Here is a 14,611-nt window from a genome sequence, read left to right as displayed (position 1 = left end):
TCGCGGTTCGTGGGTTCGAGCCCCGCGTCGGGCTCTGCGCGGACAGCTCGGAGCCCGGAGCCTGCTTCGGATTCTGAGTCTCCCTCTCTCTCCGCCCCTCCCCTGCTCGTGCTCTGTCTCTCTCGGTCTCTCAATAATAAATAAACGTTAACAAAGATTTTTTTTCAATCCATGTGTGTTGATGAACACTAGCTACCAGAGCCCGGTGGTTCAAAATCCACGTCTGCAGCCAGGCTGCGTAGCTGGGTGGCCTCGGGCAAGCCGTCGATCCTCGCTGCACTCTGGCCCCCTTACCTGTGCCATGGTGATGAGCTCAACTGCGCCCACCTCCGGGGGGTGGTCATGAGCTTGAAATGAGTTCATCCCGATTACACACTCAGCAAGGTGCCAGCGCCAGATGGAATCATCGCTCTGTGCAAGCGGCCACATGCCGTCTGCCCCACCCCAGCCCAGGAAGTCTCGGTATTATCCTCAAGAGCGCTAACCGGATCGCGTGGAAAGAAAGGCCTTGATTTCAAAGAGTCCTGGTTTCCAGTGGAGCAGGGGCTGAACCAAAGGCACTCGCCTCCCGAGCCCCCGAGGGATGAATAGCGGACGAGGCTCTCAGCTGAGGGAGAGGAACTCGTGGAGGAAGGGAAAAGAGAGGCAGTCGGCCGGAGACAAGACAGGGGTGAGGGCAAGGACAGGAGAAAAAGAAAAATCTCTTGAGGAAGGGGAAGCAGTCGTGTTTGGCCACAGCTGCCGGGCGAGGGCGAGGGCGGAACCAGAGATCCCATCTGCTTTCTCCCTGCAGCCGCTGCTGACTGGGCACCTGCTCTGTGCTGGGCGCTCTGCTGGGCGCCGGGGACCCAGCAGCGTACGTGACAAAGCTCGCTGGCCTTGCACAACTCCTGTTCCAGCAGACAAGCAAGACTGATAAACGATAAACAGAATCATTGGTAAATTGTATAACGCGTCAGACAAGTGCGGTCCCCTACGGTAGCCGCAGGCCACACGGGCTCCCGGGCGCCCGAGACGGGCTCAGCCCAAGCGAGATGTGTCCTAAACATGCCGGGTTGCAAAGACTCGGTATGAAGGAGAGCACATAAACTATCTCAATGTCTTTATATTGATGACACGTTGCAATGAAAACATTCGGATACGTTGGGTTAAATAAAATGCACGATTGAAACGAATGTCACCTGTTTCTTTTCGCTCTTTATTGTATTTCTTTTTTTTTTTTTTTTTTAAATTTTTTTTTTCAACGTTTATTTATTTTTGGACAGAGAGAGACAGAGCATGAACGGGGGAGGGGCAGAGAGAGAGGGAGACACAGAATTGGAAACAGGCTCCAGGCTCTGAGCCATCAGCCCAGAGCCTGACGCGGGGCTCGAACTCACGGACTGCGAGATCGTGACCTGGCTGAAGTCGGACGCTTAACCTACTGCGCCACCCAGGCGCCCCTCTTTATTGTATTTCTGACAGAGAGAAAGAGGCAGAGCGTGAGCAGGGGAGGGGGAGACACAGAATCCGAAGCAGGCTCCGAGCTGTCCGCCCAGAGCCCGACGCGGGGCTCGAACCCACAAACCGTGAGGTCATGACCGCAGCCGAAGTCAGACGCTTAACCGACTGAACCACCCGGGTGGGCCTCTTTTCACCTTTTAAAATATAGGCAGGGGCGCCTGGCCAGCTCAGTCAGAGGAGTGTGCAACTCTTGATCTCAGGGTTGGGAGTTCGAGCCCCACGCTGACTGTAGAGACTATTTAAAAATAAAATCTTTGGGGCGCCTGGGTGGCGCAGTCGGTTAAGCATCCGACTTCAGCCAGGTCACGATCTCGTGGTCCGTGAGTTCGAGCCCCGCGTCAGGCTCTGGGCTGATGGCTCAGAGCCTGGAGCCTGTTGCCGATTCTGTGTCTCCCTCTCTCTCTGCCCCTCCCCCGTTCGTGCTCTGTCTCTCTCTGTCCCAAAAATAAATAAACGTTAAAAAAAAATTTTTTTTTAAATAAAATCTTTAAAAAAAACAAAAGCAGCTACTAAAAACTTTGAAATTGCAGATTTGTCTCCCGTTGCATTTCTGTTGAACAGCACGGTGTTAAAGAACGATCTGTGCTTGGGGGTGGGGGGGGGTAAGAGAGCAGCATAAGTGCCCCCAGTAAGGAGGGGGCAATGCATTTAAATGGGGTGGTTGGGAGGGCCTCTGTGAGAAGGTGGCATTTGAGCAAAGACTTAAAGGAGGTACAGGAAGGAGCCATGCGGATTTCTAAGGAAGGGCTTCCCAGAGGGAAGAGCCAGTGCAAAGGCCCTGAGGCAGAAGGGTTCCTGGATAGATTTTCATGAAAATGCCAATTTCTCATACTGATACAAATGACTTCTGAAGAGCTGTTTCTCGTCAATGGGCAAAAATGCCCCTACAATCTTGTCAGTATTCGTGGAGGTCCCCAGAACGCCCAGTCCTCCCCTTGGAGACTTAGCCCAGCCCCAAGCAATCCCAGCTTCCTGCAGAATCACTCAACACTTTGCCAGTCTCCAGCCACCTTCCTTCTCTAAAAGCTGGCAGCTGAAAAGTACCTTTGCCCCTGGTTCTCAGGACTTGAGCTAGTGCCTCTCTGACAGGGGCTAATTCTCCAACACAAAACCACTTTCCAGGACAAAGGTGGAAGGAAGCGCGTGGGGAGAGCCGGGCCAGCAGCCGTGAGCTAAGAACTCTGCTCCATTTCTGCCACCGCACAAGGGGACAGAAGCCGCCCGTAGTTTGCTGCCTGCTACAGACAAGAGGATGGCTCCTGACCAGGACCAGGCTCTAAAAGGGTGAGGCACGGGGGGCGCCTGCCTGGCTCAGTCCGTAGAGCATTGGAGTCTCGATCTCGGGGGTGTGGGTTCAAGCCCCACATCGGGCGTGGAGCCTACGTGGAAAATGTAAGTAAACAAACAAACAAACAAATAAGGCAAAACAGGAAATAACAAGTATTAAAGAAGATACAGAGAAAATGGGACCACTGTGCACGCTGCAGCCGCTGTGGGGGGAACAACGTAGTGGCTCCTCCAGAAAATGAAACCTGACCCAGCAACTCCCCTTCCCAGCCTATCCCCCGAGGAGCTGAGAGCCGGGGCTTGGAGAGAAGAGACACTGGCCCACCCGCTACAGGGCATCCAGGGCATCGAGAGCCAAGGGGCGGGAGCGCTCCGAGCGTCCATCGACAGAGGAAGGACAAACGTGCAGCGGAAGATGATTCGGCCTTCAGAACAAGGGCAGCGCTGACCCCCGCTACGCCCGGGACGCAACTTGAGGACATTTGCGCTGCGTGATGAAAGGCGCCGGCCGCCCAGGGACGGATACGGGATGATCCCACGTGTGTGAGTCGCGTCCACAGAGACGGCAAGGGGGGGGGTGGGCCCCGGGGGCTGGGGGAGGGGACCGGGGGGGTCAGTGCTTCAGGGGCACGGAGTCTCCGATCAGGAGGGTGAGAAAGCCCTGGAGGTCGACGGAGGTGGCGCTGCACAGACACGTGAGCTCACCGCTCACCGCCGAGGACCCCGCTTCATAGCGACACGGTGATATCTACACATCTACACGATGGTAAACGTCTGAGCCGCACAGGGATGGAAAAGGAGCCCCGCGACGCGCAGGGCTGGTGGCCTAGAGCTTTGCCGAGCGTCCTAGGAGGCCGGCAGGAAACTGAGCTGTAAAGAGGGACCCGAGAGTCGATCTTTGATCAAGAACTGGGGAGGGAGGCGCAGATAAGATATGGTGGGAAGGGCTTGGAGCGGGGGGGAGGCGGGGAGGGGGGGAGGGTTCTCCGCAGCCTCCAGACGAGGGGAGTGAGGGGCCGTGGGCCTCCCAACTGTCACCAAGCCCACCCTGGAGGGACCGCCTCCCTCCCGGGCCCCTCCTGGGCCAGAGAGGGAAGTCCTGCAAAGTGTGAGGGGGCAGCCTGCTAGCTCCCCTGAGCGACCGTCCCAGAAAGAGGACCCCGCCACGCAGGGGGGCAGGAAGGGGACCCGAGTCAGCGATGGGGGCTTGCTGCTTTCCAGGCATCCCCCCCCCCCCAAGCCCGGGACGCCCGTCTAAGACCCGAGTGCCCCCTCTGTAAGACGAGGCTGAGACCTTGGATGCAGTCCCCCACAATGCATTGCTTCTAGATAATTTAAAAACAATAATAAAACCCGCTCCGTCTGCTTCTTTTCTTTTTTTAAGTTTATTTATTAATTTGAGAGAGAGAGGATCCCAAGTAAGCTCTGCCCTGTCAACGCAGAGCCTGATGCGGGGCTCGACCCCTGAGATCCTGAGCTGAGCCCAAATCAAGAGTTGGATGCTTAACCAACTGAGCCACCCAGGAGCCCCAAGCTTTTTCTTTTCTTTTCTTTTTTTTAGAGAGACAGAGAGCATGTGCGAGCAGGGGAGGAGCAGGAAGAGAGAGAGAGAGAGAGAGAGAGAGAGAGAGAGAGAGAGAGAGAGAATCTTAAGTAGGTTCCATGCTCAGCACAAACCCAACACAGGGCTCGATCCCACGACCCCGGGATCATGACCTGAGCTGAACTCAAGAGTCGGACGCTCAACCAACTGAGCCGCCCAGGCGTCCCTTCAGTCTGCTTATTATCACGGCGCAACAGTAACTCTAAGAAAGTCAGTGATAAAATATTGCCCCTGAAAAAAAAAAACAAACCTTTAAGTTTTCTAAACCAGGAATTGTCAAACGATAAGCCAAATCTGACCCCCAGCCTGTTTTTGTAAATGAAGTTGTATTGGAACACAGCCAAGCCCATTCACTACATGTCATTGACCGCTGCTGTCTTGCCTCAGTGGCAGAGTGGAGTTGTGACAGAAACCCTATGGCCCAAAAAGCCTGCAATATTTACCTTCTGGCCCTTTGCAGAAAAAGCTTACCAATTCCCATGCTGAACAATTGCTACCTTACCGCTGAGTTTTAGTAATATCTGCGGAAGCTTCAAATTAGCATCCTTGTGTTACTTGCCCTTTACTTCTTTGTTTAAATTTATTTTGGGGGGAGAGAGAGAGAGACAGAGCACATGCAGAGAGAGAGAGGGAGACCCAGAATCCGCAGCAGGCTCCAGGCTCCGAGCTGTCCGCACAGAGCCCGACGTGGGGCTCGAACTCGTGAACCGTGCGATCATGACCAGAGCCAAAGTCGGACACTTAACTGACTGAGCCACCCAGGAGCCCCAATTTGCCCTTTAATAAGTACGGTATTCTATACAGAATTTAGTCCAGAGAACTTCAGATGCCACACACACACACACACACACACACACACACACACACAATATTTTAATAAACGTCTTTAAAATAGAAATGTACTCTTCTTTCTGTTTGTCTAAAACTGAAAAAGGAAGGTACCTGGCTGGCTCAGTCTGTGGAGCATGCAACTCTTTTTTTCTTTTCCAAATTTTTCTTTAAGTTCTGGTTAGTTGGGGCACCTAGGTTTTGGCTCAGGCCATGATCTCATGGTTCGTGAGTTTAATCCCCTCATTGGGCTCTGTGCCGACCGCTCAGAGCCTGGAGCCTGTTTCGGATTCTGTGTCTCCTTCTCTCTCTGCCCCTCCCCTGCTTGCGTTCTCTCTCTCTCTCTCTCTCTCTCTCTAAAATAAACATTAAAATTTTTTTCAATTAAATCTTTAAAAAAAGAAAGAAACTAAAGAAGGAATCGGGAAAATAATTATTCTTACTGAAAATAATTGTCGCTTAAAGGGTGGGGTGCTAAAAAATGGTACACTCAGGGGGCAATTGCTGACACGATCTTTGTGACAATGAAATGGAACATTAAACTTGCGTGTGACAGGCACCATTGGCCGCCTTCCCCAAACTCCTCTCCACCCCCCTCTCTGCTGAATGCAGAGTGCCCACCTTCTTCCGGGTGGCCGCGAGGCCCAACAAGGGGGACCCCACGCCCCCCTAGGAGGGGATCCCGATTGTGCCGAGCCAGTCTGGAGAATACTATTCGCCTCGCTATGACTGGCTTAGAGACGGACACATGACCAAATTCTGGCCAATGAGACAAGAGGGTGGCGGGTGTTATCCCGTCTGGGTGGGACAGACGTCTGGGTGGGTGACTGTCATCTTGCCGTGTAGCAAATGCCGGAGCAGGGAGATGGCAAGAGCCTGGGTCCTCAGCGATACCCGTCCTCGGCCACTGAGACTGAGAACCCCAAAGCGGCCCCGTCACAGGACTCTCCCCCTCTGGAAATAATAAATGCCTCGATTGTCCGACTGTTTGGGTTGGTGCTTTCTAGTAGCAAAAAGCCAAAAGCATCTCAATGGATACAGATACGAAACTCTCTGGCAAGCAGCCAGCAGCCACAATCAACAGCGTTCTTGATTGATTCGTTCGGGGAATGTTTACTGAGTGCCTTCTATGTGGCAGAACAGTCCCGGGCACCGGAGAGCTCATGGGAGAGGTCCTTCCTCTCCTCGAGGTGCATTCCAGCGGGTGGGGGCAGACACAAAAGCAAGCCCACGAATGAGCAAACAGCATCATTTCGGACAACGCTAAAGGCTGAGAAAGAGACAGCATCGAGCAGTTTGATAGAGAGAGTGAGCGTGGGGCTTCTCCGAGAAGGTAAGACAGGAGGAAAGAACGGCATAAAGAAGAGCCGACCGCGTGAAGACCCAGGGACAGGGTTCCAGGCAAGCGAGCACAGCAGGTGCAAAGGCCCTGAGGTGAGAGTGAACTTCGTGTGTCCAAGGACCTGAAATGCGCAACGTGAGGGTGGCGTGGTTGTGGTAGCGGCTTTCGGGGAAGTATCTGGAAGTGCACAAAAGGCCCGCAGTCCAAGTCTCCCTCTGCCCCCTCCTTCTCTCCCTCTCCCTCTCTCTCTCCCTGTCCCTCTTTCTTAGGGCTTGTGTTCCCAGGTCCAAAGCGTATGAGCTCCGGTTTGTTACACTCTGGGCTGAGTTTTCAGGCTTCTCTTTTTAACTCAAGAGAACCACTTAACCTCTCACCGTCGGGGGGGACCTGACCCCACACCGGCTTGTTAAACGATCGCCAAGTTTTCGTGCTTCGGCCTGACTGAACAGCTCATTTGCACCCAGCCCCCGTCTGTTTGTCTGTCTCGCTGTCTGTCCTGCCGGAGCAACATTTTCTGCCCCGCCCAGAAAAGGGCAGCAGCCTGCCCTCCTCTGCCCGGGGCCCGCTGAGGCATCAGGGCAAGACGACAGTCACTGGGCAGCCAGGCACAGCCAGGCCAGTGTCGGGACAGAGAATCCTTTGGGACAGGAAAAGCGCACCGCCTGCTTTAAAAATTCGCTCAACCGTAGAACAGCAAAGTTGCCTGTTTCTTCCCCGAGGGGGAGACTGTCCTTGGCCACCAGACCGTATGTCGGAGGCGGCTGGAACCTAGGTAGAAGCAGCTTCCAAAAATATGACCTAGCAAGCGAGGGATGGCAACACCATTCCGGACACAACTGCCAGCAGCCGAAACTGCTTTTTGCCAGGGACAGGGTGGTGGCCGCGGGGGGAGCGGGGGGAGGAGAGAGAGGCCCGGGCAGGGGAGGGAGGGGAGGGGGGGAGGGGAGAGGGCCCGGGGCAGCGGGGGCGGGGGGGACCGCTGGACACTCACAGGGCCGTCGGTTTAACTGTGTCTACTGAGCATTTCTTACGGGCAAGGGGGACGCGGGGCCCATGAGCCGCGGCCTCGTACAGGTTCCAGACCCGTAGGGGCAAAGATATTACTCTCACACCGGTGAGTCTATACTGGCACCTAAGAAAAACGCTCTCAGGGAAAGGAGTCCGCTTCAGTGAGGGTGTATTACAGAGGTGACAGAGTGGCCCTTTGTCAAAGCAAGCAGGATCGAATTACTTCCTGCCTGAACCCCGTCCTGGCTTCCCGTCGGTGCCCATTGCCCGGGCATAAAGCCTCCAGCCCTCCCTGGGGCCCACAAGGCCCTGGGCCTGGGCCACCTCCCTCCTCCACCTGTCGCCGCCCCTCACCCCCTGAGCTGCAGCCACCCTAAGCCTCTTGTGGATCTTCTGATGTGTCCGGCTTGCACCCACCACAGGACCTTGGCACGTGCTGGGCTCACCGCTTTAAACACTCATCACTGGTCTCCACAGCAGCTCCTTCGAGGTCCAGCTCCAATGTCACCTCCTCAGAGAGGCTTCCCCTGGCCGGCGCATCTAAAGAAACACTCCTTATCACGTCGTCCTGTTTTATTTCCACGACACCCGGATATTGTCCGGCCTGATTCTGTCTGTCTCCTTCACCAGTATGCCTGTCCTCACACCAGGGCCCACAGCATGCGAGGGGTGTGATGGTCTGTGGAATGAATGGATGAGTGAGTGAGTGAGTGAATAGGGGACCTGACCCCGGCGGGAGAGGTCAGGGAAGGCGTTCTGGGTCGCCCTCTGATAGACAAGGAGGAACCGGGCTGTTAAATCTGGCTGAACACCAGAATCCCGGGGGCTCTCAGGCATGCCGAGCAAGGTCCAGGGATCTGTGTTTTCACACGCCTTCCAGAGGCTTCTGATGAACACTCCAGATAGGCCATGGGAGGGGGGAGAAGGATCTTCCAGAAGCCCAAATGTCAGGAGGGACTCCCACGCTGACCTATTCTCCAGCTCCTTCTCACTGAGACGAGCCCAAGGCTGTCTCCCTTTCCACCCTCCCCTTGAGGAGGCTGAGATCTAAGGCGGCCGGGCACCTGATTTTGCACTTGGTGTTGGCTCCCAAGTGCCTCCGCCCCGAGCCGCGGTTAGTGCAATCTGGCTCCGTGGGAAAAGTGCATGTTGCTTCCAGCCCCCCTGTCCCGGCCCTGCCCCCGCACCGGAAAGGGAGAAAGAAAGTTGTCAGGTAGGAAGGTGTTCATTTCGGCAACGTGTTTACCACCATATGGGAATCCAGCTCCTGAAACTCAATCCTCAGGAGCCTCCACGGAAAGAAACAAGACACCCGCACCCTCTGAGCTTTGCTGCGCGGGTGACAGCAGGGAGTCGAGCTCTTTTTCTCCTCCTTCCCCTTCCACGGCCCCTCCCCATCGAATCTAAGATTTCTCCTGCACGGATAGGTCTTGAATTCTTTGATTTCTCTCCGTCTGCGCTGGTTTCAGAATTGGGTCTTCCCTCCCCCACCCCCCGCCCCCAGCAGCACCCGCCCTGCCCTCACCTTGATTACCCACTTCTGGCCCCCAGAGACACGGAATAACTTCTGTTGTGACACATCAGCTCTAGCTGGACAGCCAGATGCCCCCTGAAACTCAGGTGCCTCCAGAGCTCAAAGGGACAGCGGCAAACGGTAACCGGAGGCTAATTCTTAATCTCCCCGCGCTATATTCCCTTCCGCCCACCTGCCCCAATGGCTGATATCCTACCGGTTTCTGATTGAAGAAGAATCTGGGGGAAGGTCAGCACTTTTGCTGTCTTCTGTTGGCACGTTTCATGTTCCTTGGAATTTCTGAAAAACAAAGAACTGAAGTGAGAGTTTTCCCCAGCACAGGACTGACAAGAGGAACTGAGTTCGAGTAAAACAAAACACAAACCCTTATCTTCCTGCAGAACAGTAACTCAGACGCTCTTCCGAGCAAACACTCTCTCCTTTAAGAAAGCACCTTTTGGGACGCCCGGGGGGCTCGGTCAGCGAAGCATCCCACTTTGGCTCAGGTCACGATGTCACAGTTCGTGGGTTCGAGCCCCGCGTCGGGCTCTGTGCGGACAGCTGGGAGCCTGGAGCCTGCTTGGGGTTCTGTGTCTGTCTGTTGGTCTCTCTCTGCCCCTCCCCCACTCATGCTCTGTCTCTCTGTCTCTCAAAAATAAATAAACATTAAAAACAAACAAAAGAAAAAAGAAAAAAAGAAAGCAAGCACCTTTCAAGCCAAGCACGCAAGCTCTCCAAACCCTGTGAGGAAAGGTCAACTTTGCAGTTCGTCTGAATATGAGCCCTGTACAATCCCTATGGTAATGTTACATCTCAAAGCCTCAAGGAAAGCTTCTGGAAAGCCACAGAAGAACCTGGTACTAGACGTTGCCTTCGAGGGGGGCAGCCAGGGCAGAGCAAGACTTATTTTCTGCCCCAACCTGTTTATACTTGTGTGGCTTTAACACATATCTCTGGAGCCTGTGGCAGTTCTCCAGAAAAAGCGAAGCCTGTTTTGTATGAAAGGACATAGTCAACAGGGTGAAAAGGCAACCTCACAGAATGGAAGAAGGTGTTTGCAAGTCGTGTGTCAGATAAGGGGTTAATATCTAGAACATATACAAAGCTCCTGCAACTCAACAACAACAAATCAAAGAACCCGGTCAAAAAATGAACCAAGGACTTGAGTAGGCATTTCTCCAAAAATGATGTACGAGCGGGTCGACAAGCACATAGAAGGATTCTCCGTATCGCTAGTTATCGGCGAAATGCCAATCGGTGAGATCTGACCTCACACCCATCAGGATGGTACCACCCAAAAGACAGAAAACAACCGGCACGGGCAAGGGCGTGGAAAAATCGGGACTCCAGCAATCCCACTTCTAGGTATACACCCCGAAGAACTCAAAGCAGGATCTCAAAGAAATAGTCACACACGCGTGTTCACAGCAGCGTTATTCACAATAGCTGAGAGGTGGGAGCAACGCCAGCGCCCGCTGACGGACGAATGGCTCAACACGACGTGTTCCAGCCATACGGTGGAACATCATCCAGCCTTAGAAATTTGGAATGGGGCGCCCGGGGGGGGGGGGGTGGGCTCAGTCGGTTAAGCGTCCGACTTCGGCCCAGGTCACGATCTCGCGGTTCATGGGTTCGAGCCCCGCTAGCGCTCTGTCTCTCTCTCTCTCTCTCCGAAATAAATAAAACATTTTTCAAAAGTTGGGAATAAAATTCTGTCACCTCCTACAACAGGAACGAACCTCGAGAACATTATGCTAAGTGAAATAGGGCAGTCACAAAAGTCAAATATGGATTCCCGTTACGTGAGCAGTCAGATTTACAGTCTGGGGGGCGGGGGGGGGGCGCCAGGGTCTGGGGGAGCGGGAGCGAGAAGTTCATGTTTAATGAGCTTCTGTTTTCCCAGATGAAAAAGTTCTAGATAGCCTTAACCTTGCGTCTTCTAGCTGTGCTCGCTTCTAATGAACAGGATGTGGCAGAGGCGATGAGGTCCGCCTGGCTCTCAGGGGCTGCTCGCTCTCGGACCCCAGACCAAGTGCCGATGCTCTGTGCTGTGTTCCAGCAACAACCGCCAGCGAGGACCCAGCCCAAACCAGCACCAACTGCCAGCCGTGCGAGGGAGGGAGCTTCTTGATTTCCGCAGCCACTTCTGACCCAAGCACCTGACAAAACTGCTCAGGGACCGCCCTGCTGAGCCCGGTCACCCCCAGAGCCGAGCCACACAATCGTCGGACGGCGTGATTTCCTGCCCCTAAGTCCGGAACGGTTTATTAAGCAGCGACAGATAACTAAGCAATCCTGCGGAATCATTTTCATTATGTCTGTATATTAGGTATGCTTTTAATACCTCACAAACAGAATTAAAGGGCCATCTTTTACGGGGGCGCCTGGTTGGTTCCGTCGGTCAAGCATCCGACTCTTGATTTTGGCTCAGGTCACGATCTCAGTGTTTGTGAGTTCGAGCCCCGCGTTGGGCTCCAGACCTGACAGCTCAGCGCTGAGCCTGTTGGGACTCTCTCCCTCCCTCTCTGCCCCTCTCCCACGCATGCTCTCTCTTTCTCTCTCTTCCAAAATGAAATAAGTAAACTTAAAAAAAGATCAGCGTTTAAAAATATAATTTAGAGGATAAGTAAAGCCCTACGGCTGCTGTTCAAGTCTAAAAATTGGCACAAAAGCTCAAAAAAAAATTCCAGATCAGTTTTTGCCCCTGTATCTCAAGGAAATACTTTCAGATTTTTTTTTTCCTGATTGTGAAATACCTTAAAAGTATACTATATAGTATAGCATCATGCACACCGGGTACCTAGCACCCAGACCTAATAAGTCTTCCTATTGTGACGTATTTCTTTCTGCTTGTTTTTTTTTTGAAAATGGTACCAAAAAAAAAGACATAAATTTACCATCTTAACTCTTTTTAAACGCGCAGTTCACTGGTGTTAAGTACATTCACGTGGCTAGACAGGAGGTCCAGAACTTCTGCATCTCACAAAAGTAAAGCTCTGTCCCCATAAACAACATCCCCCGCTTCCTCCCTTCCCCAGCCCCTGGCAACGGCCAGCCTGCTTTCTGTTTCAATGAGTTCGGCTCCTTTAGACACTTCATATAAGTGGAATCAGGCGGTGGTTGCCTTTGGTGATTGGCTTCTTTCTTTCTTTCAATTGAGGTGAAACGACAGAAAAGTAACATTTTCCTACGAACAGTTCGGGGGCATCCAGTCCTTCCACGACGCTGTGCCACCCCATTTCTGTCTATTTCCGAGACTTTTCATCACCCCAGATCAAACCCCGCCCCCATTAACGTTACTGCCTGCTCCACCCCCACCCCCACCCCACCCCACCCCAGACCCTGGCACCCACCAGGCTACTTCCTGTCCCGATGGATTTGCCGATTCTGGACATTTCATATAAATCAGATCAGGCATCATGTGGCCGCACTGTCTCTGCTTGTTTGGGAAATGCAATATCGGGGCGCCCGGCTGGCTGCGCGGTAGAGCAGGTGACTCCTGATCTGGGGGTCCTGAGTGCGAGCTCCCCATCGGGTATGGAGATTATTTAAAAATAAGACCTTAAAAAAAATACATTATTACTGACCGACGCCTCTGTCCAGTACCATGCCCGTTATTCTAATAACTAATAAAGAATTTTTTGAAATGAAGAACTGTATTTCAGGATGATAACAAGACTCAAACTTGTAGGGACGCCTGGGTGGCTCGGTCGGTTAAGTATCCAGCTCTTGATTTGGGCTCAGGTCCTGATCTCGCGGTTGGGGAGTTCGAGCCCCACGTCAGGCGCTGACGGTGCGGAGCCTGCTTGGGATTCTCTCTCCCCCTCTCTCTGCCCCTCTCCTGCTCATATGCTCTCTCTCTCTCTCTCTCTCTCTCTCATTAAATAAATAAAAACTTTAAAAAAAAAAGGTTTGAAGTTGTAGTAAGAATGTCTCCCCAAGTTGGAACCAATTATTGTTATCCACTTGGTCTTATTTCACAGACTTTAATTGAGCAACTACTATCGCCAAGCCCTGTGTGTGGCCCCGGAGATACGGCAACGAAAAGGCAGGTGAGGCTCCTGCTTTTATTTTTATTTTTTAAGTTTATTTATTCACCGATTTTGAGAAAGTGAGAGCACACACAGGCAGGGGAGGGGCAGAGAGAGAGAGAAAGAGAATCCCAAGCAGGCTCCGGACTCTCAGGGCAGGGCCCAGTGCAGGGCTCAAAACCGAAAACCATGAGATCGTGACCTCAGCGGAAGTCAAGGTTGGAGACTTAAGCGACCGAGCCCCCCAGGCACCCTGAGGCCCTTGCTTTTAAAGAACGGTGGAGGGGCACCTGGTTGGCTCAGTAGGTAGAGCGTGCAATTCTTACCAAAAAAAAATTTTTTTTTAATGTTTATTTATTTTGGGGAGAGAAAGAGACACGGAGCTTGAGTGGGAGAGAGGCAGAGAGAGGGGGGGACACGGAATCCGAGGCAGGCTCCAGGCTCTGAGCCGTCAGCACAGAGCCCGATGGGGGTCTTGAACCCGCGAACCGTGAGATCATGACCCGAGCCGAAGTCGGACGCTTAACAGACAGCCACCCAGGCACCCCGAGCGTGCAATTCTTGATCCCAGGGTCGGGAGTTCAAGCCTCATGTTGGATGTTAGAAATTACTTAAAAAAATAAAATCTTAGGGGCACCTGGGTGGCTCTGTTGGTTAAATGTCTGACTCTTGACTTCGGCTCAGATCGTGATCCCAGGGTCCTGAGACTGAACCCCACGTCCAGCTCTGCGCTGACAGCATGGAACCTGCTCGGGATTCTCTCTCTCTCCCTTTCTCTCTGCCCCTTCCCTGCTTCTGCTCTCCCTCTCAGAATAAATAAACATTTAAAACAAAATGTCTATCATGAGCCGAATGGAGAAGGAAGGCCGCCGTCCACAGCGGGGAATAGGGTCTGGGCGTCACACCAGGCCTCCGATGCACCAGGCAGGCCTGACCCCCGAGGAGAGAAGCCAGACGCAGCAGGCCACCCAGCCCTGCCTCCACGCACGTCAAGCGTCCACACCAGGTTCATCCACAGAGACGGAAAGCACAACGGGGCGGCCGGGTGGCCCTGGCGGTAAGCGTCCGGCTTCAGCTCAGCTCACGATCTGGCGGTTCGAGTCCCGGGTCGGGCCCAGCGCTGACCGCTCAGAGCCTGGAGCCGGCTTCTGATTCTGCGTCTCCCTCTCCCTCTGCTCCCACCCCACTCACACTCTCTCTCAAAAATAAATAAACATTAAAAAAAAATTGTTTTTTTTTTTTAAAAGAAAGCCCAGGCTGGTGCTGCCAGGAGCCGGGGGAGAGACAGCAGAGGTGACCCCTTGGCGGGTACGAAGTTTCCTTTCCGAGTGACGAAATGTTCCGGAGCCAGAGAGAGGCGATGGTTGCACAATGTCGTGAACGGATGAAACCCCGCTGGGTTGTGCGTTCCACCGCGGTTGAAACGGCGCTTTGTATGTCCCGTGAATGTCACCCCAAGGTTAAGAAGGGGGGGGATACCACTCTGCTGGGGGACG

At 53.4% G+C, this 14,611-nt stretch overlaps 1 long non-coding RNA gene across 2 annotated transcripts; it reads right to left on the bottom strand.

The window, feature by feature from the left end:
- Positions 1-8,129: 8,129 nt before the first annotated feature.
- On the bottom strand, positions 8,130-12,818 carry LOC122470131. 2 transcript variants are annotated; one of them, XR_006293842.1, is made up of 3 exons: positions 12,438-12,818; positions 9,302-9,384; positions 8,130-8,250 (listed from the first exon to the last, which is right to left on the bottom strand). It is a non-coding gene; the product is annotated as an uncharacterized LOC122470131 (long non-coding RNA). The 2 variants fall into 2 exon arrangements; XR_006293841.1 differs by lacking the exon at positions 12,438-12,818 and adding an exon at positions 9,794-10,001.
- Positions 12,819-14,611: the final 1,793 nt, after the last annotated feature.

Source organism: Prionailurus bengalensis, chromosome D3 (assembly GCF_016509475.1).
Source record: "Prionailurus bengalensis isolate Pbe53 chromosome D3, Fcat_Pben_1.1_paternal_pri, whole genome shotgun sequence".
Taxonomy (NCBI): Eukaryota; Metazoa; Chordata; class Mammalia; order Carnivora; family Felidae; genus Prionailurus; species Prionailurus bengalensis.
This window is presented reverse-complemented; position numbering and strand designations above follow the sequence as displayed.